Source organism: Ornithodoros turicata, chromosome 2 (genome assembly GCF_037126465.1).
Source record: "Ornithodoros turicata isolate Travis chromosome 2, ASM3712646v1, whole genome shotgun sequence".
In the NCBI taxonomy this organism is placed as follows: Eukaryota; Metazoa; Arthropoda; class Arachnida; order Ixodida; family Argasidae; genus Ornithodoros; species Ornithodoros turicata.
The window spans coordinates 21,758,428-21,775,169 of record NC_088202.1 but is presented as its reverse complement, the minus strand read 5'-3'; the positions used below and the strand labels follow the sequence as shown (position 1 = coordinate 21,775,169).

Here is a 16,742-nt window from a genome sequence, read left to right as displayed (position 1 = left end):
GCGAACCAGACATCCGATCGCATGATCTTGCACTCTATCAGAGAGAGCCAGAACGAAACCGCAAAATCAATAACTGAGCTTACGAAGAGGGTCCAGTTGATAGAAACCGAAGTGAAAAACCTTGAACCACTGAGAGCAACAGTAAAGGATACATCTGATAAAATGCTATCTCTTGAACGCAAAGTTGCCTCCCTATCAAGTCAAGTCGAGAAACTCGAGTCTCGTTCCCGGCGGAACAACTTGTTGATCTTTGGTGTAAATGAACCAGCCGCAGAGACACAAGGTGGCCTCCTATCTTTCGTGAAGAATAAGGTCTTCCACGATTGTTTGAATGTTAATCCCACGAGTATTGAGCGTGTCCACAGACTAGGAGAGAAGCAGCATGGGAAAACCCGCCCCGTTATTTTGAAACTTTTCAACTACATAGAGAAGGTTGAAATACTGAAGAACTCTTGGAAGCTGAGGGCGACTAGTTACTCTATTAGTGAGGATTTTACCCTGCGAGTCCGACTCGCTCGGAGGAACTTAATGGTCAGCGCCCGTGAAGAAAGAGCACAGGACAAACGAGTACGCTTGATTTATGTAAACTTTTTGTTGATGATAAAGCTTACACTTGGCACGAAACAAACGAGGAGCGACAGCCACTAATCAATCTGCGCCCCGCATCGGCACCCGTGGTAGTCCCCGGGTCGTCCAGCAGCAATGCTGCTGGTAATCCGCCGCCTGTCTCACCTTCCGTTCCCCCTGTCACCCGATCTCAAACCCGTCTTGCCACAACCTCTAGCCAGTGACGTCATAGGCCCGATAACTCCATCTTGTGCGGCAATATTCGTAGTGTTGCTAATAAAGTTGACGAATTGCTATCTTTTGTAGTTAATACTAATGCCCACATTGTCGCGTTGACAGAGACATGGCTTGGTCCTATGACCCGCGACGATGAGATTCTTCCTAGTTATACTATTTTTCGACGAGACCGTATTGAACGGAGAGGTGGTGGTGTACTGTTAGCCTTCAGCAGTACTCTTTCCCCACAATCATTAAGTATTTCCTGTAATCTTGAAGCATGTTGGGCTGTTCAACGCCACGTATCTCGCAATGTTATCTTCGGTGTTTGCTATCGTCCCCCTGACCTTCTCGACTTTGTGGATAATTTCCATATAACACTTAACCACATTGTTTCCAATTATCCATCCCATGACCTGCTCATTTTCGGTGACTTTGGTTTTCCTAGCATCGCATGGGATGAAGGGGTACAATCACATTGCTCCCCAGAAGAGCGTAAATTTGCTGATCTGTGTTGCACTTTCCACCTTGAGCAATTGGTCAGAGAACCTACCCGGGTTTCAGGTAATTCCTCGAACATACTCCATCTTGTTCTAACCACATTACGCGGTGCTAGGCCTTCTTTATCGGTTTTTCATGGTCAGAGTGATCACAGTTTCATTCACCTTTCGCTTCCTATGAATGTTGTGCGTCCCAGTTCCCGTCGGAAAAGTATTAAAAACTACAAGAAAGGTAATTATGACGCAATAAACGCAGAACTATCCGTGTTCTGTGAAGAGTTCGCTTGTTCATTTCAGTCTAGAACTGTTGAAGAGAATTGGTGTCTTTTCAAAAATAAGCTAGCTGAACTAGAGGATACGCACGTTCCGAGACTATCAGTTAGGGAGACTCATTCTGTTCCTTGGTTCCACGATTTTTTAAGACGTCTTCGGAACAAGAAAAAGATGTTGTACAGGAAAGCTATGACATCGAAAAATGAACGCTCGTGGAGTAACTACTATCTGGCGGAGTCTGAATTCCGGAACCATTTCAAGTCAAGCAAACACTTGTTTTACCAGCACACACTACCCTCCATGTTACGCGATAACCCAGAAAATTTTGGTAAGTTCTACGCCCCGCACAGACCCATACCCTTCGTATTGAGAGCCCCACCGGCACCGAAGTCCAACCTCAAGACTGCGCTACTGTACTAAATACCTATTTCGCTTCTGCTTTCTCTAACATCTCTGTCGAGGTTGTGCCCCCAATCCCTGAACCTGGCTTTCCCATAATGAGTAGGATCGATTTATCATATAATGGCATCGTTAAGTTAATCGATAATCTTAAGCTCAGCTTATCTTGTGGACATGATGGTATCAATTCCAAAATACTGAAAAATACTAAATATGTTACGGCTGAAATTTTATACTTTATCTTAACCCAGTCATTAGCCACTGCTGATATTCTCACCGACTGGCGTATTGGCAAGGTTATACCAGTTTACAAGGCAGGTGTTAAGACGAATCCGTGTAATTACCGACCGATATCGCTTACAAGTATTCCCCGTAAATTCCTTGAGCACGTTATCGTCTCACATTTGACAGCGTTTTCTTTACGTACCTGCTCTTCTTCTGCACTTCTACGTAACTCCTTTTTCTTTACGTACCAGCACGGATTTCGAAGGGATCATTCGTGCGAGACCCAGCTTGCTGGCTTATCTGATGACATACTGTCAGGTCTTGACTCCGGTCTACAGATTGATGGTGTTTTGCTGGACCTGGCCAAGGCCTTTGATAAGGTACCACATAGTAAACTCTATGCCAAGCTGTCGCGCCTTAATCTTGATCCTTATGTATTGGCATCGGTAAAAAAATTTCTTTTAGATATGAGCCAGTACGTAATCGCCACTTCTTCGCATTCATCGCTTCTTCCAGTTTCCTCTGGCATCCCACAAGGCTCCGTCATAGGACCACTCCTCTTGACCTCCCCCTTGGTATTACTTCCAAAATTCGACTGTTCGCCGATGATTGTGTTGTTTATTGGACTATTTTGAACTCATCTGATGCTGTCGTACTCCAACACGATCTCAACCTGGTATCCTCTTGGTGTACCACTTGGCAGCTTCCCAAGCAGGAGTAAAGTCTTGCCTTTTTGTCGACGCCAACCTTCAGTTTTTACATACGCTATCGGATCATCCTCTTTAAAACGAGTCACCATGTACAAGTACCTCGGCTTACATCTCACGAGTGATTTGTCCTGGTCTACGCACAACTCCCATATTGTTTGCGAGGCCAATCGAACCCTAGGGTACTTGCGTAGGCTCCTCCGTTCTTCTAACCCTATGGTAAAAAAAGATGGCGTATACTACCTTCGTAGGAACAAAGTTAGTACGCCTCACCAATCTGGGACCCTTATCAGGTTGTTCTCTCCCAAGCTCTCGAGTCAATACAAAACGCAGCGGTACGCTTCATCTGGAACGATTATTCGCCTTTCAACAGTGTCTCTTTGTTGAAAAGGGGCGTTGAGCTCCCTACTTAATCGCACCGCCGGAAAATCGCTTCCTTATCGCTGTTTCAGAAAATCTTTCATTCCCCTGATTTACGAAGTGACCTACTCAGTGACGCTACCTACATTTCGGGTCGGCACGACCACGCACACAAATTACAACGCCCCCTTTGCCGACACGCTTATTTACAAGGATCATTTCTGCCCCGTTGGATTCGCCTTTGGAACGACCTCCCGTCCGAGATCGTCTCACTTACTGATCCCATATCATTTAAACGTGCAATTGATAACCATTTTACTATATCCTTTGCGTAGCTATGCTCTTATGTTGTAATCTAAACCTGATGTTTTTGTTACTTCCCTTGCCGCATTGTAATTGCATCCTATTGTTTTCCTGTCCTCGCCGCAACATGCTTATTTTTTCTTACCAACGTTTGTATTTTTTCCCTTTTGTGTATACATGTGTTGTGCTTTCACTCCGTCATGTAATGCCCCTTTGGGGCCTTTGACGTACTATGGAATAAATAAATAAATAAATAAAGAATATCGATTCTGGATCATGTGTTTCACTTTAATACATGAGCATGCATGTCCATAACCTAGCTGCTCCAATTTGGGGCACTGCAACCGGCTTTTGCTCACTGGTACGTCACTGCACCAGCACGACTGCAAACGTATTTCGTAAAGGTTTCCCTGCAGACGACAGCAGTTCGGCTGTGGTTGCGCGCATGTGTTGGGGCCAAAGTGTCGAGTTGGATGTCTTGCACTTCGGTGCGCCAAGTTTCATCTGCAACATTCCCCAAGCAGTCGACCTCATCTCCATATGCCTCAGGAAGTTGAAAATGTTCCATTAGGAAGTTGTGGAGAATGCAGGTTGCTTTCACAACATTTTCCGCATGTCCAGGGTCAAGGTTCATTGCCTGCAGCAATATCCGCCAACGCCAGAATACCGAAGGCATTTTCAACGCAGTTCCTGGAAAGAAAATGACTACAGGTCAGATCATCTTGGAGAGAAGATAAACACAGAGTTAACTAACATAGAAATTATGATTTCGAAAATATCAAAGACTGTACCAATGAATTCTATTAAAACTGTCAACCGAACTTTTTTTTCCGGGACCAGTTCGTTCTGCAGAATACTTTAAAGTCACTTAGGACATCAATCTAATGTTTGATACCTTGCACTACTGAGTCTGAAGTTGAAAATCCTTTTTTCGCTGGTGAGCTCACGAGCAGGATAGGGTCTCAAAAAACCTGGTCGCAGCTGGAACGCCTCGTCCCCGATGAAAACGTGGGGAGCTGGAATTCTCGTGCCGGGCAGTAGCGACATTCCAGGCAGATCCAGGCTCCCGGACTCCATGTGATGTCCAATGGCTGATGCCTTAAAGACCCCTGAGTCACTTTGCCGGCCCTCAGCTCCCACGTCAATTAGTAGAAATTTGTGCCGACTGTCCACCACGGCCATTAGCACGATAGAGAAAGTGCCCTGCGAAAATATGTTGTTTAGCTGTGTCACATTTTGATGATGAGAGGCATTTTGTGACCTTGTAATTGTAAAAGATACTGCCCGAATTCTTCGGATATGTGGTCTTCACATGCTTCCCATCAACCGCTCCGGTGCAGTTGGGGAGGCACCACCTTCTTTCGAAGCCTTAGGCAATTTCTCTCCACTTGGCTTCTGTGGGACGCTACAATTCCATACAAAAAGCAAGGTGGTCAGACAGCTATGAAGAGATTTATGAAATTGTACAAAATATCTAAACAAAATGTAACTTTTTGTACCTTCACATACAGGTCCTTCAAATTATCCCATAGGACAGAACATGTGAGGTATATAAGGTGAGAGGTGTATGAGGTGTGTAAGAAAAACGCTCAGATGACGTGAAAGGATTGTGGTGGACTTAGAGACTTTACGTGCATAATTTCACACTATTACCTCAGTGTGATTGCCAGGCGCTCGGCAGATGAGATAGGCTCTCGGCACATATGCAGCTTTTCTAAGTCCTTCTGGACGAGGCTGTGCAGGAAGTGAAACTTTTCTGGTGTCATTCTGAAAAGTTTGACGAAGTACGTGATGTCGCCGGTCTCCAGCATGACGTTCATCTAAAACAAAACATCACACATGTCCGCTTCGTAACGGCTCTGACTCAACAAAACACAAAACAGGGCCCCAATAAGTCTTCAGATTATAAAATTTGCGTTCTGCTTACAGCTGTGTAGTAGTCACTCTCTTGCTTTCTGTTGAGCCACAACGGGCGCACCCACCACCTTTTTCTACTTTTACGCCGTTGTTGGATCTTCTGCTTCTTTTTCAACAGCAGAAGCTCCTCCATGAGAAGAAGTTCCAACTCCTCAGACATCTTATCACAGTTTTTGTACGCACTGGAGAAAGATTTACGAACTCGATGCAAACATAAGGCAGCATTCGCAAATGGAAACAACTCAGGGAAAAGAGGTGCTGACGCCAGGAATCGAACCTGGGTCTTCTGATTTCCGGTCAGATATGCTAACCACTACACTACACCAGCACGCCGCTTCCCTCGAGCCATTGAGTGCCTCAAGTACGGGGGGGGACGGACAACCAACCACGCTATTCCCATTCTCTCTTACATCTTTCTCACTCACTCTCTCATTCAGACACGAGGCAGGGCGACTGTAAACGACGTAAACATTCGCAAAAACTAAAAATATTTTTGGGGTCACTTCCATGCTTCTTTAATGCGACTATATGGAATGTTACATTATCGTCAGTCTCATTAAAGGAGCATGGAAGTGACCCCAAAAATATTTTTAGTTTTTTGATGCAACGTCTTCTACATCAAATAAAATGAGCTCCTGCGAAAGAACGATGAGCGCAAGTAGCCCAGAGAGCACGTGCAAGGCTCCGTTCCACACAGCTTTAAAGAACGTTATCCACATCCGAAGAGCGCCTAAGCGAAGCCGAAGACCGCGTGACGTATCACAGGCTACGGCACGTGACCAGTGACGTCCAACGGCACAGCTCAAACATGTATATGCGGCGTGCGAGCCGAGATGAAAAAACAAAGAAAAAAGGCGCCGAGCAGCTTCTACGTCACGCGGGGCTCGTGTCTCTCTCCCGCGGCTGCCGTTCTCCGACTGACGTCCAATTACGTTGTCTTTTGTAAAGTGTATTGCGCAGTGACATTACGATGCAGATCGGAAATATTTTGTATCGTGACTCCTTGTGGGCAGCTTCACAAATGAAGCAGGATTTCGAGTCATGTTAAGGGTCACTTCCATGCTCCTTTAAAGACGGCAGCCGCCAGTATTCATCTCAATGGTCAGTCAACGAGGCTAACGGGAGCACAAAAGACTGGGGGTTTGAGAGTAACGTTACAAGGCTCATAGAGAACACTCGAATTCCATGTCCTGGGAAGCTACAATACCCTCTGTGTGGAGCGTCACTCTGCAATGGCTTGTAAAAAAATTAAAACCGCAGACTCTGTGCTGCAACACTCTTTTGTGTTCAGCATTGCAAAACAATTGCAATAGAAACTGTGGGTGTTTTATCGTCGCGTTGTGTGCATTGTGGGTTTTGTCGAACCAAGAGTGCTTTTAGAGGTGCATATAAGAAGCACATTTTCCCAAGGTTTGTCATGGCCTTTTCTACCATTTGAATGTTCTGCCATCTCATTATGTGCATTCTTGCTTTTGTGGAGCTACACAGTTGTTGAAGGCATCTGCTTACAAGGTGTGTACTTTTGTCGTGCCTTTTCAAATATGTGGACGTTCTGTCACATAACGGTGTGCATTTTGCGTTTTGTGGAGCTGAGGACACATTTGAAGGGTGGAATGTAACAACACACTTTCAGAGGTTTTGTTTATCGTGCCCTGTGAACATGCTAAAGCTACTGTTTTACCATATGTCAGTTAGCCTCGAACATGCTGCGTGCCACGGTCGTATCCGTATGATGTATAATTCACTATCTTTTGGTGGCACGCGAAATCGCCCAAAATAGGTCATTCTTTCTATATTACGAGGGGTGTTCAAGTCAAACCGGGACTTTCTGTCTCCTGAGTGTACAAATGGCTCGCGCTACTTCTTTCTCCTCCTTTTCACACGCGACAGGCCTCCGCGTTCACCATGTGGTGGTCCAAAGTTTGTGCAAAACAGAAGACAGGTGATGAACAAGATGGCCGACAACAAGGTGAGCGCGCATATCGAACAGCGAATTGTCATAAAGTTTCTCGTGAATGAAGGTGTAAAGTCATATGAAATTCACAGAGGACTTCAGCCTCAGTACGGCCACGGCTCATAGCCGCCGCAAAGCCTCTGAGTGGTGCAAACGGTTCCGAGACGGCATCAGTGCAGGACGATCTCGGCCGGGGCGGCTCAGAGTCCAGTGTCAAGGTTCCTGAAAACATCCAACTTGTGAAGCTCGTGATCCTCAAGGACCGACGGGTAACCTGTCTCGAACTGGCTCGAAATACTGATCTTTCTGTGGGAACATTGAACACCTACAGTTACGGAAAGTTAGTGCCCGTTGGGGCCCGAGGCATCTCTCCGTGTTTGACCGGCAGAGAAGACTGGAAACCTCCCAAGAGCTAAGGTACCGTTTCGACACTGAAGGACAGCCGTTCCTTGGTCGGATTATCACGTGCGATGAAGCGTGGGTGTACCATTTCACTCCTGACTCTAAACGCGCATCAAAATAGTGGAAGCATCTGGACTCGCAAGCTCCCAAGAAGTTCTGAAGCACACCGTCTGCGAGTAGGGTCATAGCCACAGTTTTCTGGGACAAGGCTGGCGTTGTTCATGTTGATTTTCGGCGCAGTGGTACCACCATCAATAGTGCATATTATTGCCAGGTTCTCAGGGATGTGCATAAGTCGCTGAAGCAAAAGCGGCCGGGCCTCATCACCAAAGGAGTGCTCCTCCTACAGGACAATGCACGCCCACATACCGCGCAACTCACGACACGCACCTTACAGGAACTTGGCTGGGAGTTACTGCCACATCCCCCTTACAGTCCAGACATCGCACCCAGCGATTTCCATCACTTCAGGCCACTGAAGGCGTTCCTTGGGGGCCGCCGCTTCAGCTGCGAGGACAAGATCAAGAATGCGGTCCGACCGTGGCTGCTACGCGCCGGAAAGGATTTCTACGCTGAAGACATCCAAGCCCTCGTGAAACGCTGAGACAAGAGCATTAGTGCAGCTGGAGACTACGTTGGAAAATAAAACTAATTTCTCGCCTGTAAGTTAATTTTACGTTTGCGAAAAATTAAACGTCCCGGTTCGACTTGAAGACACCTCGTAGAATCCTTCCTTGCTTTCCACGTAAAAACAAAACAAAACGAAACTTCTATATTTTAATGATGTTGGAATTGATGTTATTATGGTGCGTGTATTAACCTATAATGACGTCTGTTGTGTTGTTGAGTCTTGTGTGCTTATGAAACTCGAGGAAGCGTTACCTTTCTCTGTTCTGTGTTTCTTTGGGCACTTCTCCGTTATTTGTTTCTCACTGCGTTCTTCTGTGGTAAAATTCTCGTCAAACTGAATCTTGAATTATCCACCCTCGAAATTACATCGCTGCGCTTTTCTTGTACCATCACGACGAAAACAGTTTTTTTTTTTTTTTCTGATCAGGGCTTTGTATTTTGTGGAACGTTGCTTGGTTGCACGGAGAGCGTTCTACGCTTCCTGTGTCCTTGTCTTCAGTACGTTCTACCTTGCCATTACATGTTCTACCTAGCCCATTTGTTTTCCCGTTCGTTCATGTTTCCTTTTTTGTGCTCCCAATAATTTTCAAGCTTAATTAATCTGGAAGAAACCTCTTATAGGCACCAGAAATAGACGCATGATTAAAAGGACCAGATGTCCAGATGTTGGACCAATTTTTCTTTCGCATGTGTTACGAAACTGTAATGCGCCTCCAAGCCACAAGAGAAATTTTGGCTGTCCGCGGTAGCGCAGTTTGCCAAACAGGGACTGGAAACCGGTTTTGCTTTCGCCCATCAACTAGAACAATCGGCGCCGATATCTAGCCAGTGTATATTGAACTTTAGCTTGTTTCCGCATCAGAAGTTACGCTGTTTATGACAGAACTGATGTTCTGAGGCTGAAACAACATAGAAAGGACAAGCACATACAAAGCCTCAAATTGCCTAAGAAATTAACGATGAAAGATGAAAGTCACTGAAAAGGTTAGCCAGCTGTAGGATTCGAACCCACATCTTCTGAATTGCCCGTCCAGGGCTCTACCAATTGAGCTAAGCTTACACACCTCCCCAGCGACTTCCGAGGGGGCGTCATCTGAAGGGAAAAATCACATTGTTTGTTTGCTAGTGAGCAGTCTTCAAAATGGCCGTCGAACCTTGCATGGCCGTGACTCCGAGCCCGGCACTTTTCACCGACCTTTCTGCGACCGTGAGAGCGAGATTTTGTTGCGTGCGAAGCAGTTCGGAAACTTGCTTTCGGAAGGTCGTCAGTGCTGCAAACGCGAAGCCACGTCAAAGCTCCACAGACATCGGGCGCACATGATGCATTCAGTTGCCTGACTTCGACAGACTGGTAAATCAACTTTTTAGCGTGCATTTATCGAACGCCCAGACATAATCCGTAGATTTCGTGTCATAGTATCTAATCATGCACTTGTTGCCTTAGGTTCCGGTGCGCTTCGTGCGCCACAAAGCCGAAATAAATCGAATATGTCTGTGCTTCAAGGAGCTCGAGAACACTGCAGTAGGAATGCATAATGAACCACGACGACTTCAGAGTTGTGTGTCTCAGCACGAGTATTCTGAAAGTTGCGTATTTCGAACTCAGGGTAGTGCGTGAACCCATAAGCGACCATATCCACAAGTGAGCTACAAGTGTTCTTCCACAACGATTTAGCTTGAAATGTCGATTTCTAAAACAGTACAGCGTTGTTAACATGCTGTGACCAGATACCTACCTATCTAAACTGGATTCGATCTGCTGTTCTACAGATTCTATGTACGTGTGTGTAGAAGATTCAGGTACAACATCTGTCGCCAGACAAAAGGTGTCTGTGCTGTGACCCTACATGATTTCTGTGCGACGCACCAGCAAGGTTGCTTAGGTTGACATTAATACAGGTTACCATGGGCCTGGTTCAGAAACAATCGTGTTGCCTGCAAACGCGTTCACTTCCTATTAAAGTGACTGTTCTCTTTGGAAGACTGCTTTCCCGCAATGCTGCAGAACCGAGAGTCAAGTATTCCTAGATTGGAAAAACGATGTGGGAACTTTCGATGATGTAGTGAAATAATCCGTTCTTGAAAGAACCAGTTCGATGAGTCGAAAAACGAGGCATAGCCATAAGGATCACTTTCGGTGATAAGAAAAGGACATGTAGAAGGAACAACATGTGCTTAGGTGTTGGCATGGTGTTATGTATTGTTGTCGAGGGAACAAGTCGAAGAATTTCCCGCCCATCCACAATTTACGTAGTAACATTCACCCGCGAAGCGCACCTTCGTCTCAGGCACTTAACGTAATACAGATGTCGTTTTTAACACAATGTTTTCTTTCTGTAAAACTGTTAAGGAGTCCAGTAAAGTGCACCAGGAGAAGTGGTTCACAGTCATAATTATCGCATAAATTGAATTTAAGATACGCCATTAGGAGCCACCATACACAACGGTGGTGAAGAGCAGTTCGAGCCTGTGACCTTGCGCTGACGCTACAGAGACTGCGCTCGCTGAGTTGTTCAGAGCATGGTCACTAGTCAGCTGTTCAGGGCTCTGAAGAAGCATTGCACACACGTAGACTACGGCGGGACAATGAAATTCTCCATGCGCACGGTCACCCGTTCACCCCAATCCCCCCTAGGGAACAGGTTTACCGACTAGAAAAGGAAAAGGCCCTCACACACAAAAAGAAAAGGACAGCTGCTGACCTCGACTAACCGCGAAGACGGTATGACGTCGCGGTCGTCCTTCTCATCCTCGTTGTACCCCGGGTGGCGAGTCGAGAGTGAACGAGGGCGCCTGTGTTTTTGTACGTTTTTACTGGGAAAAAAGCTGCATGCATCATAACAGTTAGTACTCTTCGGCAAATTGAGGCACATACGTTCATCATTTTTTTAAAACTGAAAACATTGTGGTTGGCCCTCTGTCTGGACAAAAAAGTAGAGAAACTCCGACTTAACATAACGGAACTTCGATGTCTCATATTGAAACCGAAGGACCCCGTTCCCCCGGAAGACCAGTCTGGAGTAGTCTACAATGTGCAATGCCAAGACTGTGACACGTGCTACACTGACGAGACAGGCAGGAAACGGAACATTCGTTTCAAAGAACATAAGCGGGACATAAAGAGCGCGACGCACGCAACGCGGTAGAGACTGAGCTTACTGAGCATTGTTGGGACACGGGACATTATTTTGACTTCACAACGCGGTCACCTTGGCTCGAGAACAAGGATGCGGACCCAGAAAGCTTTTAGAGTCTTGGCACATAGGTGGTGACCCCTCGGTTTGTAACAAAAACCGGCCCCGAACAATACTTCCCGAACAGTACTCCCATCTCCTTAAATAGCGACCGGTTCTGTAGTCTCTCATTTAGTTTGGCACTGATAATGTCTGTCGCATGACGGACGAAACGTCTGAGTAAACCTTGTTATTTTGTTATGTTAAGTCGGAGTTTCTCTACTTTTTTAACAAGTTATGTCGTCTCCCGGCTTTTGGAGTATTTTTGCATCTCTACTCGTTTAACTCATGTCTGTTCGCAGACGTTCCAGGAGCACCCCACAGCAATGATGGTGTACCGTGACCGAATGCTCCCTCTGCCAGTAATTTTCTAAAATGCTTAACAAACAGTTTCCGGGAATTGTGACGTTGTAGTGTCAGGTATGTCATGGTAATATTGATAAACTAATGATGACTTTGTTAGAACAATGTGAAAGAAATCTTCCGTGATGTCAGTCGATTTAAGAATAGCGTTGGCCGGCGTGTACTTTTTTTCGAAGGTTTCTGGGACTTTCATCTGTTCTTTCTGTCAGTTGGCCTGTACACTACCATGGCCGTTCCCAAGTTTTTTTTTTTCAACGAAGGCGGGGGGGGGGGGTTAAGCGCTTGCAGGGAGAGCAAAGTGTTCAACCCCTTCTCTTTGTTTCCTTGAGACGAACGCTGCAGGCTGTGCGGGTGTTCAGAGATTCATATATTATGACATCTGATAAATTCATGGCGACCTCTGAAGCTAGATTTTTCACACGTGTCCTTGACGTGGGGGCAGACAGGCCCCCTTGCCCACTGTCGGTACTCCCATAGACACTACACCTGTGCTATGGGAATTAGGGTGCCGCCACCCAAGTCACAGAAATATTACGAAGGGAATCAGTTATGGAGAATTGCATAGCTATTCAGTAAATAATATAAAAAGGGTGACAGTTCTGTCACACGAGTACAGCTTGGGACAAAAGTTTACGGAACAGCGGGATGTGACATTTCTCCACTTGAGCAGCACCCTAGCAGCATACGGGAGCAGACACACATACTAAAAGATGGAGAGAACAGCTAGTCACCTGTTTCTTAGTCAAGCTATTCTTGGCAGGTATGACGGGGCCGCTCCGATGAAGAAATACGCCAACGCCGTGTTCCGTAAACTTTTGTCCCAAGCTGTACCAGAAGGGTGAGAACTGCTGACTGCCCGGGCAATGCCTTCTGAAAGTAGCACGTTAGCGCAAACACACACAAATGTTGCGATGTTCCTTATAACAGTGCATTGCAGTAGTGATACCAATCTATCCTGTATCTAGTATCTCTCGAATTTACGAAACGTCTTTCCTTTTGCAGCCTTCTGCGATTGTTCGAGACAGGGTTGCCTCTCAGGAGTCGTAAACGGATGTTGAACTATTTCCGGATCAAAAATATCAGCAAGTTACCGAAGGGGAACCCTCCCGAAAAGTCACTTGTGCTTCACGACCATGTCATGACCTTCTCCTTGTGGGCCTCAGGGATGGTCACGGCCTCTCTTGTCTTTTTCGTAGAACTACTGATCAGACGTTAGACACCATCAAAACGATCTTCAGCACAGTCGGCAAGAGTCGCGCAATAAGTATCACGTAAGAGAAAGTTGGACCCGTGTAGTGGTAATTGAACCAAATGATCGCAGACTGGAAGCGATTATCCGGTGAGGCTGTGATGCGTGACAATCTGTCTGCATTTCTCTCCTCTGTTTCACCTTAATGACTCACTTCTACATTTTGCAATGTCGACATGTTATGTATTCTTGATATACTGACGATGCTCATTGCGCTGGGGTGATTTTATTTTGTGTGATTTCTTTTTGGCTATCTACTGCCTGCTGTGTACTCCATACCCATTTCCAGAAGTATTATGAATAAAAAATAAGTAAAAGTGCATATATTAGGAGCGTTTGACTCCCCACAAGTCTCCTGCGAGCCTTTCCGCTTGATACTGACGTGTTTTCAAAGCTATACCTGTTGTCTCATGGGAGCGGACACACGGACGGCGAGGAAGAATCAGGAGAACCTCTTCCTCCTCAGCTCGTCTGACGGTTCCGTAACATTTGTGCTAGGATGCTTACCTGTAAATATCCCCTTGCACTCCTCCTACCTCACGTATTCTCCGCAGCGGGGCGCCTTACTTCCGCGACACGAGATAATGAAAGGAGCAACTTGTACCCTATAACTGCTTCTCAATAGAGACAGGGACAAATTCATGTGGATTGAAAAAGAAAATATTCATAAGAAAACATGGCTACATCTCCTTATTCATAACAAGACAACACTATATGTAGCGCTTCCATCAAGATATAAACAGAAAACGCATAACAGATGAGTGGTGGTTGATTTCGTTTGTAGTCAGAATCACAGTAGTACGCTGCAGTGTGGGATGCGTGCGAATGGTAATCGCCGTCAGGTCAACAACGGGGAAACTTTTCCTCCGTTGGTATGCCAGGCGCCCGAACTTGCCATAGAAATATGTGGAATGAGTGAGGCGTGTGACCGTTTAGGCTGGAACAACTTCGAGAACGGACTCGATCGTCTTTTATTCACGCACCGCACGGGTAGCGGCCTTCGTCTTCTTCGCCGCAGTAGCCCTCCCCACAGAAGCGACAGGGTCGCTCCAAGACACGTGCTTGGGATGGTGGGCTACTGTGGCGAAGAAGACGAAGCAATGAGGCAAGTCAAATCAGGCATTTCCGAGGACTGCCTGCATATGCCGGAGAAGGTCAGAAGGCTTGCGGTCCCCCAAAGCCTCGCTTGAAATTATCTCTTGCAGGCGTTGTCGGTCAGAGGGTTGCGATCTGCCGATCACGGCGGCCTTGAGTATGTCGTACGGTTCTAGGGCTGCAGGGGTGCTTAGGTGTCCGCGATTTGCAGTAGGACGTCCTCAGGCAGCACTGATAAAACATGGTGGAACTTGATGGTCTGCGATGTAATGTGGCCCAGCGCGAACTCTGACTCAGCTTGCTGGAACATATCTCTGGCCTCGAACGGAAAAAAGGGGGCAGTCGAATTGCGAAATGCGCATCCGACGCTGTCTGCAGGGGCGGAGCAGAGGTTGGGGGTTGTGCATCAGATGACTCTTGCATCACGCCCGGGTCACCACTGTGGAATGAGTGAGGCGTGTGACCGTTTAGGCTGAAACAACTTCGAAAACTGACTCGATCGTCTTTTATTCACGCACCGGCCGGGTAGCGGGCTTCGTCTTCTTCGCCACAAATCTATTGTGGAGGAAACCTCAAGTGACCTCGGGCGCAGGGCCAATGACTGAGGATTTGCCACCCTATTTTTTTCTTTCGTTTTCGATTGTGCAGCCGACGACATAGAATAACGTAGAGCGCGTTTCTATTGCACCCCCGGCTTTCCTCCTTTCTACTCTGCTCCCTGCCATTTGTTGTGGTTCCTTGTTTGTCTCGTTCGTTTTCTGGTTCGCCTTTGTTCGAGTGCAATCGGAGTTGCAGAAAAACAACCAACCCTTGGGTGTTTTTGTCACATGGAGTATTTTATTCTGCAGCATACGTTTATGCAAGGGACAGGTACACAGCGTGTTTGCAGCTACATGACATTAATATCGCACCGGAATTTGCCTAAAGGAGCCTGAAGGCGTCGGCCTTCCTCGGGCAGGGATTCTGAATCGCTATGGGGGCTGCAGCTCAGAGGGTGCAAGATTAAAATTCAGATCAGGTATACAGCTACATGCATGATGTGTTGAATGTCCCGAAGAAGACGACATCTCATTACGTCATTGTCGCCTCACCATTCTTGGTCGCTACCACGCGACAATGGCTTGTTGATTCGCTCGCTTGCTCTTGGTGAATAAACGTCGTGTCGTCATCCGTGATCGCTGTCCTGTCTTCCACAAACTGGTGCCGTGACCAGGATAAATACACATGGAACGAAGGCGGAAGGTTACAGTACAGCTACGTGGTGATAGAGGAACGGATATCGCACGACTATGGACAAAGCTCACCTGATCAAGAAGCGAAAGGTTCTGCGCCTTCAGGTGACCAATATATTGACTGACATTGAACGGCGCATCAGCGATGAGTCAGCGCCTCTGGGGAACCAGCTTCAAGAACGCATGTAACCTCTGAAAAGCCTTACCTATAAGCTCATGGTCGTTGAGAGTTCACTTGAACCACTTTTTACCGAAGACGATTTCGAGCAGGAATATACCAGGCAGCTCGAATATACCAACCGCATCGGCACCCTTACTTTCAACGCGAAGGCGTTTTTATCTGCCAGCCGCAGCGGCTCTGCAGCTCACACGGCGCCAACAGCTACTAACGCTCGAGGACAAGGAGGGATTCGACTTCCCTCTTTGGCCAGCCTTTTGGAGTTTAGTTTCAGTCCACTATTTATAATAATAATCAGTTGTCTTCACCTGACAAGATGAACTACCTCATGACTGCGCTACGTGATGAAGCGACGAATACGGTACGAGCTATTAAGTTGACTGTTTGAACATATGAGACGGCGATTTCAATCTTATGTGATCGCTTCGCGAATCAAAACCTCTTAATTCAAGTACACTGGAACAGCTTCGCAGACATTGAGCCTGCAGGTTCCAGTCGACAAGTGCCTCAGCTCCGACGACTCTACGACTTTGTGCAAGCGCAGGCTTAGAACGCTTGGGCACATCTACGAAGTCTTACTGTTCCATACCAAGGTATATCGAAACAGGTAGCGCAACTCCCATAGGCTCCTGTGTCTTCAGAATGACGCCATGACAGAGACGGTCAGCGCCATCCATCCGTTGCGCGGACTACTACAATTGTAAATAAATGGCGTCAGAGATGACGTCAGCAGTATGAATAATAAGTAGCGCATAATTGGCCATGGCACGTTTTCGTTCGCGCACGGAGTGGATACGAATACATATAGTTATCACATATCTTGACGACTCCAAACAGAAGGGCACCGTGATATCACACAGAAACGAGGAAGGTTCACTTAAGCTCCATTTCTAACCTAGAGCAATACGCACACGCAGTGATTAGATGTTTGCATTTATT

General features: G+C 46.6%; 1 non-coding gene across 1 annotated transcript; it reads right to left on the bottom strand.

Annotated features, from left to right (window-relative positions):
• Nucleotides 1–5,723: 5,723 nt before the first annotated feature.
• On the bottom strand, nucleotides 5,724–5,795 carry Trnas-gga (transfer RNA serine (anticodon GGA)). The gene has a single exon. It is a non-coding gene; the product is annotated as a tRNA-Ser (tRNA).
• Between the last annotated feature and the right edge of the window lie 10,947 nt (nucleotides 5,796–16,742).